This window comes from Dermacentor albipictus, chromosome 1 (assembly GCF_038994185.2).
Source record: "Dermacentor albipictus isolate Rhodes 1998 colony chromosome 1, USDA_Dalb.pri_finalv2, whole genome shotgun sequence".
Classification (NCBI taxonomy): domain Eukaryota; kingdom Metazoa; phylum Arthropoda; class Arachnida; order Ixodida; family Ixodidae; genus Dermacentor; species Dermacentor albipictus.
In genome coordinates this window covers 408,248,558-408,265,778 of record NC_091821.1, presented here as the reverse complement: position 1 = coordinate 408,265,778, position 17,221 = coordinate 408,248,558, and the positions used below count along the sequence as shown (strand labels likewise).

Sequence of the window (17,221 nt, the reverse complement as noted above, 5' to 3'; positions counted from 1 at the left end):
GCATCCCGGCTTGATTGTTTAAGACTGGGCGATGTGCCTCACCGCTGTGTGCTGCATGTGGTGAGATCGGTGATGTTGGACGTTTTATTTGGTTAAGCTCGCAGTTTGCTCCACATTCTGCAAAATGACGGTCTTACACATGCGAGCTATGAGGTTGTAGTGTTTCCTGAAGGGCTCGCAGTAATCAGAAAGAGAGATGCACAACTGTCCCTTGCATTCCATCGAACCATGTAGTACGGCAAAGTCTCGCGAAACACCCTTGCTCAATATGTATAAGATGCCCAGGCGGAACTGCTGCCGGCTAAGATTGGCAGTCCAAGCCCGCCTGCTGCTACACCACCGCCGCCACCAGCATCTATCGAGCCGAAACGCTACATTGATTATCGTAGTCTGGTCCAAGCCTCAGTTATATAACAGCTTCAACATTCGAGTCCTTATTACCATTGTAGTATGTATTCTGCCATGTCGTGCTGAATAAGCCAGTTTTTGTCAGAGCACCGAAGTTAAGCTGTAGTTCTCTCGATTAGAGGGGGCATTGATTGCTACCTTTACCGCGGTGCTATATATTAGTTGTCCGCTTCGGCTATACTGCTACAGTGACCACGACAGATTACACCACTCCCCAACCCATACGCCAACACAGTTGATATACGTTACCTCTCTCTCTCCTGCCATTGTCTGGTAGTGTCCGCGGTAGACACAAACGCCGGAGGATTTTTACTACCGATGAAAAAAAGTAAGCATACATAACATCGCACTGGCCCACGGTGTTGATCGATTCAAAGATGTCGTTAGAGCGGCAGTGTTCTTGGTTCTCGGTTGACTCAGTGTCGAAATGCCTGTCACGAAAAAAAAGTATATATATAAAAAAACAATATTTCTCTCTGAACCGCATTTAGAGAAGCAGCTTCCTGGAAGAACAAAAGATAATCACGTCGAAGGGCAAAAGTGCGGGAGAGGTGTCTGCATGGGAACAGCTACTCTTTACCAGAGTGCCGGTTTCGCGTTTGGAAGATCCGTGTCTCGTCAACTAAGACAACGCTGCGGGAGACCCCTCTTTCGGCAACCACTGCGGCCCCTGAAGCCCCTTAGGACGCGTGACCCACTTGCTGTGGAAGGCGAGGCGGCCGCAGAGTCAAGAGAAAGAGAGAAGCGCAAAGAGAGAGACGGGACATGCGCTCAGCGACGAAAACGAGACATCAGCTCCCGCAGGCCACACGTCGTCGTTATATTCGACGCCGTAAAAGACAGACCACACTGCCACGCGATCATTCCTGTACCCTTTCTCGGCTTCGCAGTTCCTGCTCAAAATACACATTAATAAAAGCAAAAAAGTACAATTAAACAATGAACTTGAGAGGCCGCAAAGAAAAAGAGGGAGAGAGAGTAGCGATGTTCCGACGCAGTTGCAGCTGGACAGATATAGGTCCTACGCCGCAAGCGGTCCCCTGAGCACACATACACGTGGGCGAGAGTGCGCATTCGTGCTGAATACTCTTTCTTTCTTTCTTCCTTTCTTTCTTTCTTTCTTTCTTTCTTTCTTTCTTTCTTTCTTTCCCTGAGAAGCGCGCAATGCACACACACGCACACACGTCTCTCAGGTCGGGAGCCCTTCTGAAACAAAGGCAGGCAGCCTACGCATAAAGCGCCACCTGTGAGGTTTAAATATAGTGACGGCCCGTAGGCCTGCAGTCGCTCGTCGTTAGCAAATATCTGATAGAGGCTTGCACGCAAGACCCGAGGACTTTAAACGCGGAAATGAAAGGGCTTATCTGATCGTTAACCGGAGCAAATCACGTGCGCAGTTCGCACACCGATCCGCGCGGTTTTCAGAGACCTTGCCAAGGGGTTGTATGAGACATGCTCTTAACCGTATTTCTCGGTGCCGCAAATCGAATAAAGAGCAATTGGATGCAATGAATTCAGCCTGCATAGGCCGTAATCACTGCATCTGTCGTGCCGAAAATTTCTTTTTATGGCATATAGAAGCTTTTCCTGCAGGTCTAATTGTTCTTACAGACTCTTATTATAGCTACTTTCTTGGGTATTTCTTTATAACCGGGAGACTAGTATTGAGCGATACTAAATTAGTTTAAACTAGTAAAAGTATTTTTTTTTCAGAGATCTATTTTCGTCTGTTTGGCGGGGAAAGCCTGATTATTACTGCAGAAAGCAAGGACCAAATTTGCCTTATTGAAAACGCGGGGAAATCTGAGCGCCGGTGTGACATGGTTACGTCACGTATCCCGAAGTTTTTTTTTTCTGTTTTCTTCTATGTAGGTCGCATTGCTGAGCGAAAAGTTCCCGAGCGTTGTTAGGCTGGGTCACTGGGTGTTTTAGAGTGCAGTTCACTGTTTCTTTTACCAACGAACCATTAACTGTATACCTTGGTCAACGCTGTCAAAATCCGTGGCGCCACATCGACATGTGTCGAGAACTTCAGCGCGGCGTCGCCACTCGTATTTCACTTTCGTGCGTTTTCCGGCTTGCCGATCCTCATGTAGATTACCTTAAAATGGGTTGTTTCGATATTGCAAAAGCGTACTGCAAAATATGCAGCTGAACATTGGAGCTAACCTCATCAAACCTATTTTGAGCCCCTTGTTTGAGATCACACGTCCATGGGACAAACACGAGTGCCTCTTGGCGCTCTTCTTCGTCAAGCGGTCTTGTTTGCTGCATACGCTTGACCTCTTACAAAGGCTCTTACGTGAGCATGTTCGAAAAGAGGGGACACAACTCCAACCAAGTTGGTGGGACGCATGCGTTTCACTACAATCTATCTTTAGCCGCGGCCCCCCATCGATATTGCCCGTGTGCCGTCACAGACCGAGCCGGGTCGCTCAAAGTGCGCCGCCAGCTGGAACAAAGCAGCTTCCGCCCTTCCGCCAAGCGAGTCCATTCCCATTACGTAAAGAAAACGTACGAAGCTACACGTACGTACGTGTACGAAAACTCGGAGTCGCTTCCGTGCACCGGTGAGCGCGAGCGAAAAATAGCAACCACGGCGGAGCGCTCGGACTTACGCGTCCAGCGGGATGCACCCGTAAGGTGCCCGCGGCTGCGGCTTTCCGCTGACACACGTGAAGCTGTGCGAAGGAAGCGCAACGCAATCGCAAGTTTGAAACGGTGACGTCATGTGTACGCGACGGCCCTGCCGTGAACATATTCATAGGAAAAGGGAACCGTCGTTTTCACTGAGTATACACGCACGAACGTTGGACGTGTATTCTCGAGCGCAAACTACGATGAACCTTACTAGTGTCGTTGTTTTTTTTTTCTCTTTAAAGTTGCGATCAGACAGTTGGTGGAAGATTTCGAAACTCTCCTATCAAAGATTTTCATGTTGTTCGCTATTGTTACAAAAGTAGGCTGAGAGGCCAGGGCACGCGTTGCACTGCGTATGTTTGTTTCTCTGTGCGCGTGCTCTTTCCTAATTATATAGTTTTATCATAACAGCGGATCTTTTCCATGTTTATCTAACTGTCCAGCCGGGTGTCAAGCTTTAACCAATTACATGTCAAAGCTTATTGTTTGAAGTGGCAAGGGACGAAAAACTTCGGTGAGTTTCACTCTATATCGTGTTCAGAGAGACCGTGCCAGCAGAGACCCCGGATTCTATACTGCTCATTCGTTTAGGTTCGGTGTCTAAGTAAACAACTCTGGTCCTCCTTGCGGCGGCCGTTTCGTGCAACTGGTTTATTAAATGATGTTATCTTCGCAAAATAGGCCACTGAAGGGCCGCCTATCCCAAACATTAGAAATAAACTCGAACGACTAAGAAATGTGCGGAAAAATCAAAAGAAGAAAGCACAAGTATATAGGGACCGACATCACTGCACGTAGGCATGGCACACTTTCGTAAATAAAATTACCAAGCTTAGCCGTGCTCTCCTACTCCAGTGGTATATAACACCGTCGAGAGATGCGCAGCGATTTCGACAGTGCAGCCTTCGTCATCTATTTTTGCCTAGTTGCGCTCTTTCGCTTTATCAATAGTTTCACGTTTACATGCAAACACCGTACAGCATACTTCATGTGGTAGGCACGTGACCCAATTTCCTGCTGTCAAACTGTGCATTTCTCACATTGGCACGAATGTCCCACTACAATGTTGTTAGAAACACAATGACAAACCTACGTGTAGCACAGACACAAGCCGCTTTCACTCGCGTTCTCTGGCACGCAACATCCTATCGTTCCGCTCTCGCCACCACTGAGTGGCTCTGAGTGGCGTTCCGGTCTATTTAACGAATGCCGACGAAATCAAACAGCCCTTGTAAGTTAAACGCGCGCGCTGATTAATTTCTTTACGTAGTGTTCGAGCACACATAATTATCACGTGCGGCGTGAGCTCCCGTAATTGCGCGCACTCGTTTATCTTTAACTGACCTATTTCTGCAGACTTACTAAACTATCCGCCCAACGAGCCTTCCCATGTGCGGCTTCCGCGGTAAAATTAGCCTGAAGCCCATCTATTCGTCCCCTTGGTTCGCTTTCGCCTCTTGCATGTGCGTAACTTTCCCACACTGCGCCTGTGCGTCGCCACCAGTCCTTTGCTTAAAACAAAGGAGACGCGACCGTAAAAATCCCAGTACAACCACGCGGCGATTTCCGAACGCACGCACCCATTCACAAAAGTTGATGCCGAAGATTTCCCTTAGATTGTGCCGGTGTCGGCCGTTATCTTTCGACGAACCGCCTCCCAACGAGTGTTACGCAATCAATCAATGAAAGCGCACGGTAAACAATAATTAAACGCGTCGCCTAGAGTAACGTAAAGGCAGAAAGCAGAAAGTGACAAGAAAAGAAAGTGCGCATAGGAAGGAAGCTGCGATGAAGTAACGCGTCCAGCGAGGGGCGTATAGAAGGAGACAGAGGAAGAAAGCGAATGCTGAGAGTGGACGTAATAGGAAAACGGCCGGCGATAATTTCCAGGCCGCTATGCTGTTCTTTTTTTCCCAGGAAGCGGGCAGTACGGAGCTACGCGGCCAGCGTCTTTCCTCCTTCCTCTTCGAGGTCCCTGGTGAAACTCGCTGGTGAACGTTGCTCCCTGCAAAAGAAGCCGCCACGTTTTCATTGGTTGGGAATTCTTAGCGGGGTCAGCACTGCGCACGAAATGAAGTCAGAAGTGGGCCGCGGCTGGTTGCTTTGTATAGTGAAAGTTCTGTACTCGACGTTATTTCCGGGGCTCAGGAGAAGGTCTTTCAACTTGCTTTCGGCCACGAACTCGCAGTCGTTGGAGGTGAAAACTTGGCGCCCAGTACTGTTATATCGTTCTGGAAACCAGACCTTAGCCGGATCACGTGGACAGGCTTGTCTCTGCAGGTTGGTACGTGATTGGCGCACGTGTTGTGGGAACACATAGGTTGGAGGCTTCGCTCTTTGCTTTCTTGTGTACTTACATTCACAAGTAGCACCTTGTGCGTACGGCCGGAAAAGCCTCTACTGCTTGCGAGGGGGACAAGTCCAAACTTAATCTGTAACCCGAATGAGATTGCGTATAGATGGTAGAGCTAATCCACCGATTTTTAAGTCAATATCGTATACTGTACAGCGACAGAGCAATTTAAGAGAGGTTCTATAAAATGCATGGCCCTGTAAACAATGTAGCTGCACGGAACAAGTTTTCACGTTTTTGGTAACCTCGCGATATCTCTTCGTTTCACCATGCGCAAGGCCTACCCGACAACCTTGTCGTGTCTTTTTCTTTCTTCCGTTTCTTTTCAGTGTAGGCAGCGTGTCAATTTTTTTTGCCAGCTCTCAATGACAGCTTTTCTTTTGTTTCACCTCAGTGTCGTTCGCATGCTCGTACCTCTAAGATCGCGAAAACGTCGTAATCCTCGGGTTCTGCGTTAGAGGATGCTTATCTCTCTGCCATCTGCATCGGTGCGTTCCGCAAGAGCGCGCAGCGGAGCTCCACGTAATTGGCATCATTGAAACGTCAGAACATGGCGGCAGCGTTCAGGAACAATACGGACAAGGCTGCATCGCAAGGATGAGCCAGAAATGAAAGCGGCAAGAGGTGTTTCGGAAGAGCGTTCGCTTTCTTTTCTCCCACCACAATGGGCGGGCTGAGAACAAAAGGCGTTTCCGGAGAAAACTAACGCATAGAGGAAAGGAGTAGCACTTTCCCTCGCGACGAAAAGCGCCTAGAGAGGAAAAAGAGGGTTGAGCGTAAACAGGAAACGCTCCTCGCCGTTATAAAGTGACTGAGCTCGAATCCAATGTCGCTCGCGGAAGTCGGAAGCCCACCATTTCCGGTCACGGGGATTCTTTTTTTCTTTTTCTTTTTTTTTTTTACGCGCAGCTAGCGGCGGGCAAAAGTGCGAAGCTGGGCCCCCTATAGCGCGGCACGCAGGTAGGAGAGAGCCGTGTCGGAACTTTCGGCCGGTTAGCGCCCCGGGACTGCTGTGAGGGTCCCTTCCTGCTATAGACTTTGCAGGAAGGAAAACTGTCGGAGAATGCATTCATGGCATCGATAAGATCGGGCGCCTGCTGCAGCCGCGTGCGCATACCCTGTAACCTTCTTTCTTTTTTTTTTCTGGGTGCCTGTAATCGAATGTATTATATCTGAGGGTCGTATATTGCGATTACCGGTTGCGCCATGTTGCGCAACGGAAAGGGGAATCTGAGGGAAAGATACTGTGTGCCCGAACAGGAAGGTCGCCTAGTTACGGAAGGTCTCACCATAGCGAATATCGGAAAGAGATACTTTCCACGTTGATACCGGCGGCGCCATCATGTTCGATCGCATGGTGACGCGCGGCATCCTTTGCCTCCGTGTTTATAAGAGGTGTGCATGACGCCATTTTACCGCTCAGCAAGCCTCTGTCTCGGCAGTCATCCTAGACAGGGACAGGGTGAAAGGACCTTTGGCCACAGCTTCGGAGGACATGTAAGCGCTCCTGGAGTTCATCACACCTTCTCCAAACGGCGCGAATAGCGTATACGCTGCTTGTATACTAGAAGCGGGGCTAGAGATGTATACTGGGCTATCCAAACTTTCCGCTTCTGAAGCAAATCAGGATTAGTGTCTTTTGCCTTTCGTTATCTAGTTTCAAATCAATTTGAAGCCCAGATTGTCATGTTTCTGACTCAGTGACGTTTCTCGGTGTGGTCAGGACCTTATTGTAGATTTTCTGCCTGTTCGTTCCCGGGTGTGCTCAGTTGCGGTATATTTTCTCTTAACTTTTTGCACAGTGCTTGGAACGTACATGTTCTGCACTTCGTAATAGCTTGTAGCAAAGACGAATCATCGATAGTCACTCACTTACATTGTGAACCGTCACGAAACCTTCAGCTTCGAATACTCGTGTGCTCTTGGTGTAGTCCGTCCCCCATGCTTCGGTGCATTGATTCAAAACTGTGACCAATCCCTTATCTTTGATAAGTGGGCAATATAGTGGCATAAGTTTGAGTGTGAGTTGGAAGGGATTTTTGTAGATAACGTGCGAGAACCTTGCTATGCCCGTAATTTGCGACATGTACTCCTTTTATCACTGCAACGAGAGGTACTCACTCTTGCCGACGTTCGGCGGTTGAATTCCTTTCTTTTGGAAGTTAGCAATCCAACTCTGGCAGATGAGTGAATATTTTTATGCTCTAGGCAATCCGTGCATCGCGAAGCAACGGCAACACAGGCAGTCCCTGTGAATCTGCGGTGAACTTGGCCACACAGATTCATTCCTTTCCTTAATGTGTCGGTCGCTATTTTCCATGCCAACTATTGCACACGTCTACTCGTATACGGTTCCTCAGTTTGCAGCATAAATGAAGCACAGTGCGTTAGCGATTACCCAGTTGCACTTCCTACAGCTGATCGCACAGCATAGCAGTGTAGAAGCGCTAATGATTTCGCATTTGGGCGCTTTCGCTTGAGGCAATGTTATGGACGCCGCCACAATCGCCATCTCATTTTTCTAGAGAAATTACTCCGCGAAGAGGGTTTATAGACATCACGCATTTTCATACATTATATCTAGACATGTTCCGAAACATAGGTTACACTATACCTTGTCAGAGTGTTTAATGAACTGTGAAGTCCTTGGTCGGACAAGACCTGTTGACCTTCCCATGTGCTTAATAACACGATGAAGGTTTTGTACTAACCCTGATAAACTCACTTTGTGGCGATAGCAATTATAGGGGCACTCTCGGCGCGTTCGCGGACCCATCGGCATCGTCCTGCTGTCGTGGTATCGACGACGCATGCGCGGCCCGCGGGTGGCTCGTTAGGTGTCAATAGAGAGCCGACATACGTTCAGTGAGGTTGGCTGCAAAACCGAAGAAGCCTGGTGGATGCGCCTTAACGCTCAAATGGCTTTGCGAAGAAGAGAAGGCGGCGTTCTGCTTGCGCTGCTGGAGCGAGCCTCATGCATGGAAACAGTAAAGTTCTTGCTGTGTGCACTCCACAACTTACAGTGCGTGCAGTGGTCTGAGTAGAAAGAACGGTAAAATTCTAGCTACAAAGGCCGACAGTTTTCTTTCGGCGCCATCTCATCCACCACCGAGGTGCGACGCCAAGTGGCGTGCTGGTGGCATTCCTCATGATGATGATGATGATGATGATGATGATGATGAAAAAGAAGACGAAGAAGAAGAAGAAGTGGCATGTCCTTTGAAACGGGGAGGTGACAAATAGCCACCTAGCCTGCTTGAGCAAATCAAGTATGCTTTACATGCTTATCATGCTAGCATTTTTGTGTACATCTTAAACTTGTTTGTCTTCCTCTTAACTTCACCATCTACCCTGCAACGCTACCTCATCATGTCAGTGGTATGAGATGCGTGTCGACTACCCGCGACACGCCGAACACAGCAGCAGTTGCCCGCCGCAGCAGCAGCACGCCGGGCAGTTGCCCGGCGTGCTAAATCGCGCCATCGTTACGTCCCCACGTACTGCTATAGCGCCGTCGGAAGATCTTTAGTGAGACCTTAAAATTTGCTAACGCTTTCAATGTATTGCCCTTCCAACGAAAGTACATTTCTTTTATTTTCAACTGAACTTCACGACTCCACAGCAGGGTAGAGGTTTCTGCTTCCAGAAAACCTTGACCGGTTCCAACCTTCCTTATCTCTAACCCGCTCTCAACAGTCCGGTTGCTGCGTTGACGACAAAGCAGTTCCGCACACGGGTGTACAGCGTGTCACGGAAAGTTGCCCTCCGTCTCGCCCTGCTTCGCTTGCTGCGCCGTGATGCCACGCGCTTGCGATCCACGACTCGGGGCGAGAATGGCACGCGACCTGAGAGCGAAGAATACGCACGCACTGGGACGCGCACGTTTTTTTTGCCGAGCGCACTGGTTCAGCCGGGCGGGAGTTTTAGAAGGAAACGCAGCAGGAGACGTGCCGGAGTAGAAGGAGTGTGCAACCTCGGGCTTACCACGGAAAGCGTTGTCAGGGGAGCCGTGCCGCTAAACATGCCTTCGCTTACTGTGTCGAGATTGAGCGCAAGCTCCTTGAAGTGAATCCCGTGTGCTAATACGCGTTTTCGTCGGTGAAGTTAGCGCACAGTGCTGTCTACTCCACGCGGCTTCGGCGTTTTTCGCTCCACCTTCTGGTCTTCAGTGAACCCCTTCGAAAGCGGCATGATCCCACAGACATCGCCTGGAGACGATCACTTCGACGAGCAACCTTTTCACAGTGACGGTAGCTTGGAACAAAAAGGGTGAGGGCCTATGCTTGGCGACTTCTCACGCCTTAGTGTGTCAGAAGTATTGTGGATTTTTATTTGGAGATTCCATTTTAATTTATTCAGTCTTCACGTCCAAGGCCAGCGCTCAAGGAAAGCTATTTGCTAGAATCGTTCGTAAAAAAAATCATATTTAGCCAATCCTGATGTTGGACATATTCGCAAAGGCCGCCGGCGAATGGGAAAATGCATGTGCGAACGAAAATATATATTTGTGAAATCGTCCTGAGATCTCGTCATACTTCGGCGAAACGGGTATTATTCACATGGTTACCAATGTTCGGATGCAACAATGTGAAGATACGCCAAAGTGTGCTGTCAAATAGTATAACACGCAAGACAAGTGGCTTGTTTACGAATGTGAATGTGCAGCACTTACCTGTGTTGTACGTATTCAGAGGCAACGTATCCAACTGCATGCTATCTCCAAATGAAAACTGTAATGACATAAGCACCCACGTAGCCAATTTAGAAAGGAGTTTTCACTGAACTACCCGCTCCATGCGCCTACCATCCAGTATTCCGTTTCTGGATTCATTGGATTTCTTGTGCCAATACAACTGCTAGTAACAAAATATGTCTGGTCCACTCTAGAAATAGCGCTAAATGTAGGACACTGAATTTCTTCTGTTTGTTTTAAGAAAGAATGTGTGGTGTCTGTCGATGTTTATCCTACTTTCCGTACAATGACATGCCTGTGTGTGTTGAGCCGTGAAGATGCTATATGCGGTGGCATATTCCCCACTAAAGCCAATCACATTGCTCACAGAACAGTGAGGATAGCACTGCCACCCTGAAGTCATTGCAGAATGCATTCTTATGCAACTCACTACAGCACTATGTAGAACAAGATGGCAGAATTTTCCCACTATTGAGTCCTTTAGGGGCAGCCATGGGGAACGTATAGCCAGCCTTCGTGGCATCCAGTGTCGATGCGCATATACAAATAACGCCGCGCGATGACCGTGTTGTTATAATGGTCGAAATGCGCACGGAAGTGTGTCCGCTTTAACTGTCCACTACGTGAGACGTGAGATGCATTCTCTCCAGGATTACTGCGCGATGCTGTTGCATGCTGAAGCGAACGCGGTGACTATGCGTCTTCTATACGAAGGATATACGTTGTATTTGGTTTAACTATACTTGAGTTTCTCACTTTTCAGAAAAGCCTCAGTTACATTTGGCATGGTGTATCACGTTCACTTTCTTTCTGTTCATAATCTCCCGCAAGCTGCTCAGGTCAGAGATGTACGAGTTCCTTGTACAAATACCAAAATAAAAAGAAAGTGACTGACACAAGTCTTATTTCTATTATATCAATGTGTCTTCCTTACCAGGTTGGATTTGATGGAACTCTTGACTAAGTTAATTGTTCTCCAAACAGGCGCACTAACGTTGCTGTAGTTCATGTCCTATGCCTACTTTCCCGCAAGAAATCGAGATGATGCACATGACACCCACGACGAGAGCAACGCCCTTCATTACGCAGGCGAACGCACGTACGCTACGCTTCTCGGTTTCCGTCTGCTTCTAGAAACGTTGAGCAAGCATTAGGACGTCATTACTAGAATCTCTGTTGTCAAATTTGTCCTTCCCACCAACGGTCTTAATGTCTCGTTCCACGCAGAAGCATGCCTCATCGTGAATTTATTTCGTACGTAAGCACTGCCTTGCGGTGCGACCCCCGTTCTCAAGCTGGAAATACACGCTTTCTTTTGTGTGGTACCCACCTCCGATGGATGAGGAGAACAACGAATACGCCCACTTTTGAAGCGTCTACGTAATTTGGGATGTTCGCGTGAAGGCCGTCAAAACGTTCAACGCTCGCACAATGTGACGCTCTACTCGCCAGCGCCACTCACAAAATGCTGCCAGGAGACGTTCGCGAGACAAGATGAAAAACAATAGCAATAATTGTCATGACCGCAGCCGCCGCCGCCTGTCGTTTTCTCTTATGCAGGGCAAGGTCGGCGATGCCAAATGAGCAGAGAAGTCAACGGCCGTCGCTCGTTACGTAACGAGAGACCGCGTAATCGCACTTCTGCGACGCGGTGGCCGTATGTCAAGGTCCAACGGCGACGGTGACTGTAGTACGTTGCGTGCGCAGTCGTGGGTGTGGCAATGCTTTCCGCCTGTGCCACTCCAAGTGCAAGCGGCAGTGGCTTCGCGGCGCATTCAGTTCAAGGCGAGGGTGTACGCGCTGAATGGCATTGTCTAATGAAGCGACGCATGTTTCCGCCCTCTCGTCCTTACATACGACGGCGTCCGCCTACACTGTCAAGCTGCTGTATATACATGAAACATTTCGAGACGACGACACCTTCTTCTAGATACAACCACATGAAGCAAACAGATAATAAAGCCGCGGTAAGCGCAGGAGAAATTAGGTGTTAATATAAATATAAAGTTCTAAGTAGTATGGAGAAATGTAATAAAGCAGGACAAAAATAACTTTCCGCAGGCGGGAGACAAAACCACGTATTCCGTATTACTCGTACGATGTTCTACGGCTTAGCTGTACTAGACCTAGCCCTTGTTACTCATGCAGTAGTGTTGCCCGGGGCTGGTTGATCATTGAATGGCAATATTCAAATACAAAAAATAGAACTGCACTTGTTGATCTGCGATGCGAGCGTTCGCCTTTAAGGGGACACTAAATAGAATAATAAGTTTAGCTGCATGTATTATAGTAGGATGCCCTTCCAGTGACCTGGAAAATACGGTTATTAAGCCAGAAAAGGCACGAGAACGAAAGACTCCTGGCGGCATCGCCTTGACGTTTCCGTACCAGGCCGTCTTGAAGTCAGGAATTTGGATGGTTTCTGCACGGGCCTAATTTATTCGTTATTAGTAAAGATGGGCTACATTGTAGTCTAAGAGAGACAGAGATTGAACTTGGCAAGTTCCAAGAGCTTTAACGAAGCCGCAACGGCCCTAATGCGAAGAAATACTTCGAAATTCGTGACGTAATACTGACGTAATGCTGCTGGGTTTATGGTACGAAATTAATAAAATGGAACCCTGACTTTGATTTTCTCTTTTATTAAACAACCTCTTATCACTAAATTAGGAAAAAAATAAACAAGAAATAAACAAGAAAATCCTAAAGGAATAATTTATCAGTTTAAACTGACTTTGTGTTTCTCTAGTATCCCATTAAATATTTGGATTTAGTCACTCCGTTCCTGAGATGAACTACACCTTTAACTCTGGCTTGCCTTTTGTAACATGAAGCTTTCGCAAAGCTCGCCTGCTGCATCGATTTTTAATGAAATAAAAGTTTGGAGGTGGTGTGCCTCATGCAGAAATGGCCATAGTACCTCAACGAGCTTATTTTGGATAAGCCAACGCCTACAACTGTACCTCCGATTCGTTCGTAGCCTGTCATCTCTTACTATCTCTTGTCGGGTAGTCTTCATTACTGGATAGAGCCACAAGAGGCGGTGAATGTCCGCGATAGAAGATGGAACAACCCACATTTGGTCACTCCACTGATTCTTTAGGTGTTGGACCCCAGACTCAGGTGACGGAAGATGTAACGGCTGCTCTAGCCCGTATTTTCCAAAGAGAGGCTTCCTCCACCGGATAAATATTGTGGGGATGGGAGTAGACACAGTGTGGGATTAAAGAGGGTGTGACCCGACGACGGCGAAGTGATTTTTTTTGGCAAAACGGAGAGAACTGAGATCTCGACGAAAGGCATCAAGTGGGATTTCTGGTGCCAAATATTAGAATGCATTTCTGTGCGAAAAATTGCTCTGATGGTGATGTACAATTGTGGGGTTTTACGCTTCAAAAACATGATATATTTATCAGGCACGAGGGTTGCAATGTGGGCTTGTTGGTAATGCATCTTCAAGGGGAGTACGGTCGCGCGATTAAAAGACGGGACAAAAGAAGGCACGTAGGGACACGCACAGCGCTCGCCAGTGCACGCCGTAGTGGGGCACTCCGAATATATTTCACCACTTCGGGTTCACTAACGCGCACCTATACCGTGTTCGTGAGCATCTTTGCATTTCGCCCTCATAGAAATTCGCCCGCCGCGGCCGGGATCGCACCCTTGACTTCGAGCTCATCAGCGCCAGGTCATATATCAACTGGGCTATCGCAGCGGGTTGTGCTTGATCTTACCGTATCCCTCCACCCAGTGTACATAGACGATGAATGGGGATGACCTGCGAAGATTGTATATATCTTGGCAAACACGTGACGTTTTGCAGGCTTTCTTGAGGTATACTGTATACAGCGCCATTTTTCTGGCTCTATTGGCGTACTCGAGATACTAGACCAGAGCACAAATCACCGCCTCATGATTGTCTGAAACATTAAATCGCTTATTAAAGGTTCGGGACACCTATTCGTAGGTTAACGTACCAGAAATTTTACCTGCCTGACTGCAATCAGAGCCCTTGCTTTGTTACACTCTCTGTCGATTATTGGGGAAGAGGAAGACGAAGTGATTCTCGTAGAGACCACTATTCCTTCGCGCTGCAGTATTTTCGGCTTTTTCCCGTGTTTTACTGGGAGACGCCGCTCTCATTGCCACGGCAATGGAAGTGGAGTCGGCAGAATGCCGACGCGACGTGACTGCTTCGTCAGGTACCGGCCCGAGGAAGAGAAATTGCCCACCGAGTCAAGCTGACAGCGAGGACACTGCGCTGTACTCCTACTCAAGCGATGACGCCTCAGATGACGAAGGCTTCGAAAGAGTGGTACACCGGAAGGCCAAGAGAAGAAACATCAGCGGACGGTCTTCGTCAAGTAAGTCTACCGTCATTCCACAGCGCAGGCCATCGGCGCACACAATTCTTTTTGTGCCGGACGCACCTGCCGACAACCTCAACCACCTTAATCGACAAGCGATTTCCGTTTCTCTGGAAGCTCTTCACCCAGGAGAAATCAAAGATATCAGAATTAATACTCGAAAGAACATCCTGGCTATTGACGTCCACAACCGAAGCGCAATCAATGCTTTGATGGTAGTAAAGCTCCTGGGCAACATTAATGTCCACTACCTCATTCCGCAAGACAACGAAACAACGGCCGGTGTTGTTGAAGTCACACAGTGGCCAACAGCCCACTGTGTGACTTCTGCGGGTGCAACGAAACGATCGAGCATCTTCTTTGTCAGTGCTCTCGTTTTAACCCACAAAGAACTGTCCTCTCAGCCACCTTAGACAAACTGGACAAGCGCCCTATGACAGAAGACAAGATCCTTGGAACCTGGCCTACGCGAACATCAGCGCGATCCGCTATGAAGGCGCTGCTGCGATACTTGAAAGACACGGGACTTTCTGACAAATTGTGACAGTACACTGTGTGGCGCAGGACTGTACGGTGACACTGCGTAAGACTAGGAATGCCTTTGCGGGTTGCGTGACAGTGCCCACAGAAATAGTTCGTGTGTACGTGCGTGTGTGTGCTTAGGTTTTTTTTTCCTTTTTTTTATCTTTCTTTCTTTCTCACCTATTGCATCCCCTTTCCCTTCCCCCAGAACAGGGTAGCCAACCGGAGATAATCTCTGGTTAACCTCCCTGTCTTTCCTTTGCCTTTCTCTCTCTCTCTCTCTGTCGATTATTATTCTTATTAGTACTTTTTGCTTTGAAAACGTATATACACTATAGGTGAGAGGGAAAGCGAGAAGCAGGCTGGCAACTGGCACCCAAAGGGGCACAACACCTGCCTACTCTTCAGAAAGGAGCAGAAAGAAACATAGAAATGGAAGATATGAAGAAGGGGAGGGAAGTGGAAAGAAAGGACAATATGACAGATGTTAAATAATTAAGCAGAGCACACGTAGACAGTACGGCTAGTCACTGCAGGTCGCGCCAATAAAGAACGTCAAAATAGAAGAAATAGTTTTTGAGGCCCCGTTACCCCCAAAACAGAAATAGGCTAGAAACATGAAAATAAGTTAGTTCCTTTTAGTCGATTGGGTAACTAATTCATTCACCCATTCTTCGCACATCTGTCTTCGTTTCCCAGATAATTTTGGCAATATAGAGAAGTACTCCTCTCTTATGTCAATATTGTCGGCGTTGCGCATGTTTTGTCTGTTCTTACGATGCCATACGCATTTGCTTATGAACTTCTTCCTTGGTGGGGCTTTCCGTATGCATGAAGAGGTTTCTGGGATTAGAGTATGCATGTTGTAATCTATATATGTTGCGCTCTCATCGTGCCGTCACCATGGTCGTTATTGTGGTGGTAAACTCAGCATCGTTGCCATGATACTCATTGTCCTAGTCATTCAGTCGTCCTCGGACCAAGTTCTGTCACTCACCTACGCATTTCGCTAACCCATAGCCCGTTCGCACTTTCCTAGTTTGAATCTTTCAAGTTACTAGCGACATCGTAAGGCATCCTTGAATACTAACTTACCTTTGCGGCCACTGCCTGCTTTGATATAGAGGACTACTGCCTGTTAGCATTCTCGAGTGCAAGTTAGAACTCTGTATGTGCAACACGAAGTCTACTCTTTTTGTGCCTACCGCCACGCATCTGCACCACACGTGAGAAGCAGCATCACTCCCCCCGGAGCACTCTGTTGTACAGCTCTAAGTATCTCGGTTGGAAACGTATCCCCAGTGTTCACATATTAGTCCTTGCATATTTTCCTTTAACAAATCAAGTAAAAGGCAAAAAGGAAGCAGGCCGGAAGTACTTATGATAATGCCCAGCACTGCAATTACTCTTACTGTTCGCATAGAACTAGGCGCGGCTCGAGAAATAATTGCCGAGAATTCGTGGGCACCACGGCGCCACGTTGGCCTATCCGCTCTCTCTCTCTCTCTCTCAACGAACCCGTTACACCGTTCGTTCAGTAGGTCAAACAAAACACGCGCGTTTATTATTCTACTGCATGATAAAGCACGCCAATTGCTAGAAATAGAAAATAAGAAACGAGAACAAAAGGTGAACGCACAAGAAGTGAAGCCCCTAAAAGCTTGTTCGGAAGTGTCTTTCGGCGACGTAAGTTGTTCTTTCATAGCTACGATGGTGCAAAAAGCAACAGCATGAACTGATATTACAAGCAAAAATAATGTAGCTCTTTTGTTACTTTGTATGTGGTGCGCATGCCGAAATTGCTCTCAAGGTATATATCAGATTATCGCGCTAAATACATAATCATCCACATCTCCAAAATGTGTGCACCACTTTTCCAATACTCGTGCAGCGATGCTATGTTTCTTGAACACAGCTGGGCGAAAAGCCAACTCCTTTAATGTGATCAGAAACGAGAGAAGAAGTACTCGGGGAGGCTCAGAGACGAGGAAGACAATCCTGGAGTGGGCTTTGCAACTTTTGAAAATGACACTTACCGCGATCGTGGGGCGCCTGAGCTTCTGCGACTGCGCAAGCTACAACGTTGTATTTTAGCCTACATTGACCGTGTATGTTGTCATCGTGACACTTTACCCGGGTAGGAAAACGCGCAGGGCCCGTTTGGTGCATACAAATAGTGAGGCGCCATTTTTCAAACCATTGTGCATTCCTCGTCTCGCTTATCATGTATGGACAAGT

At 47.8% G+C, this 17,221-nt stretch overlaps 1 protein-coding gene across 2 annotated transcripts in view; it reads left to right on the top strand.

Moving 5' to 3' along the window:
* The window catches only part of LOC139054714 (clavesin-2-like), a 101,043-nt gene that overhangs the window by 8,514 nt on the left and 75,308 nt on the right, over positions 1 to 17,221 (top strand). The window contains exon 1 of one of the 2 annotated variants that reach the window (XM_070532189.1): positions 6,741 to 6,898. The exons of the other annotated variant lie outside the window; for it this stretch is intronic. The gene's annotated coding sequence lies outside the window, so the exon portion shown is untranslated. Of the gene's footprint in view, positions 1 to 6,740; positions 6,899 to 17,221 lie in introns of those variants that run through there. 2 annotated transcript variants of the gene reach the window in all.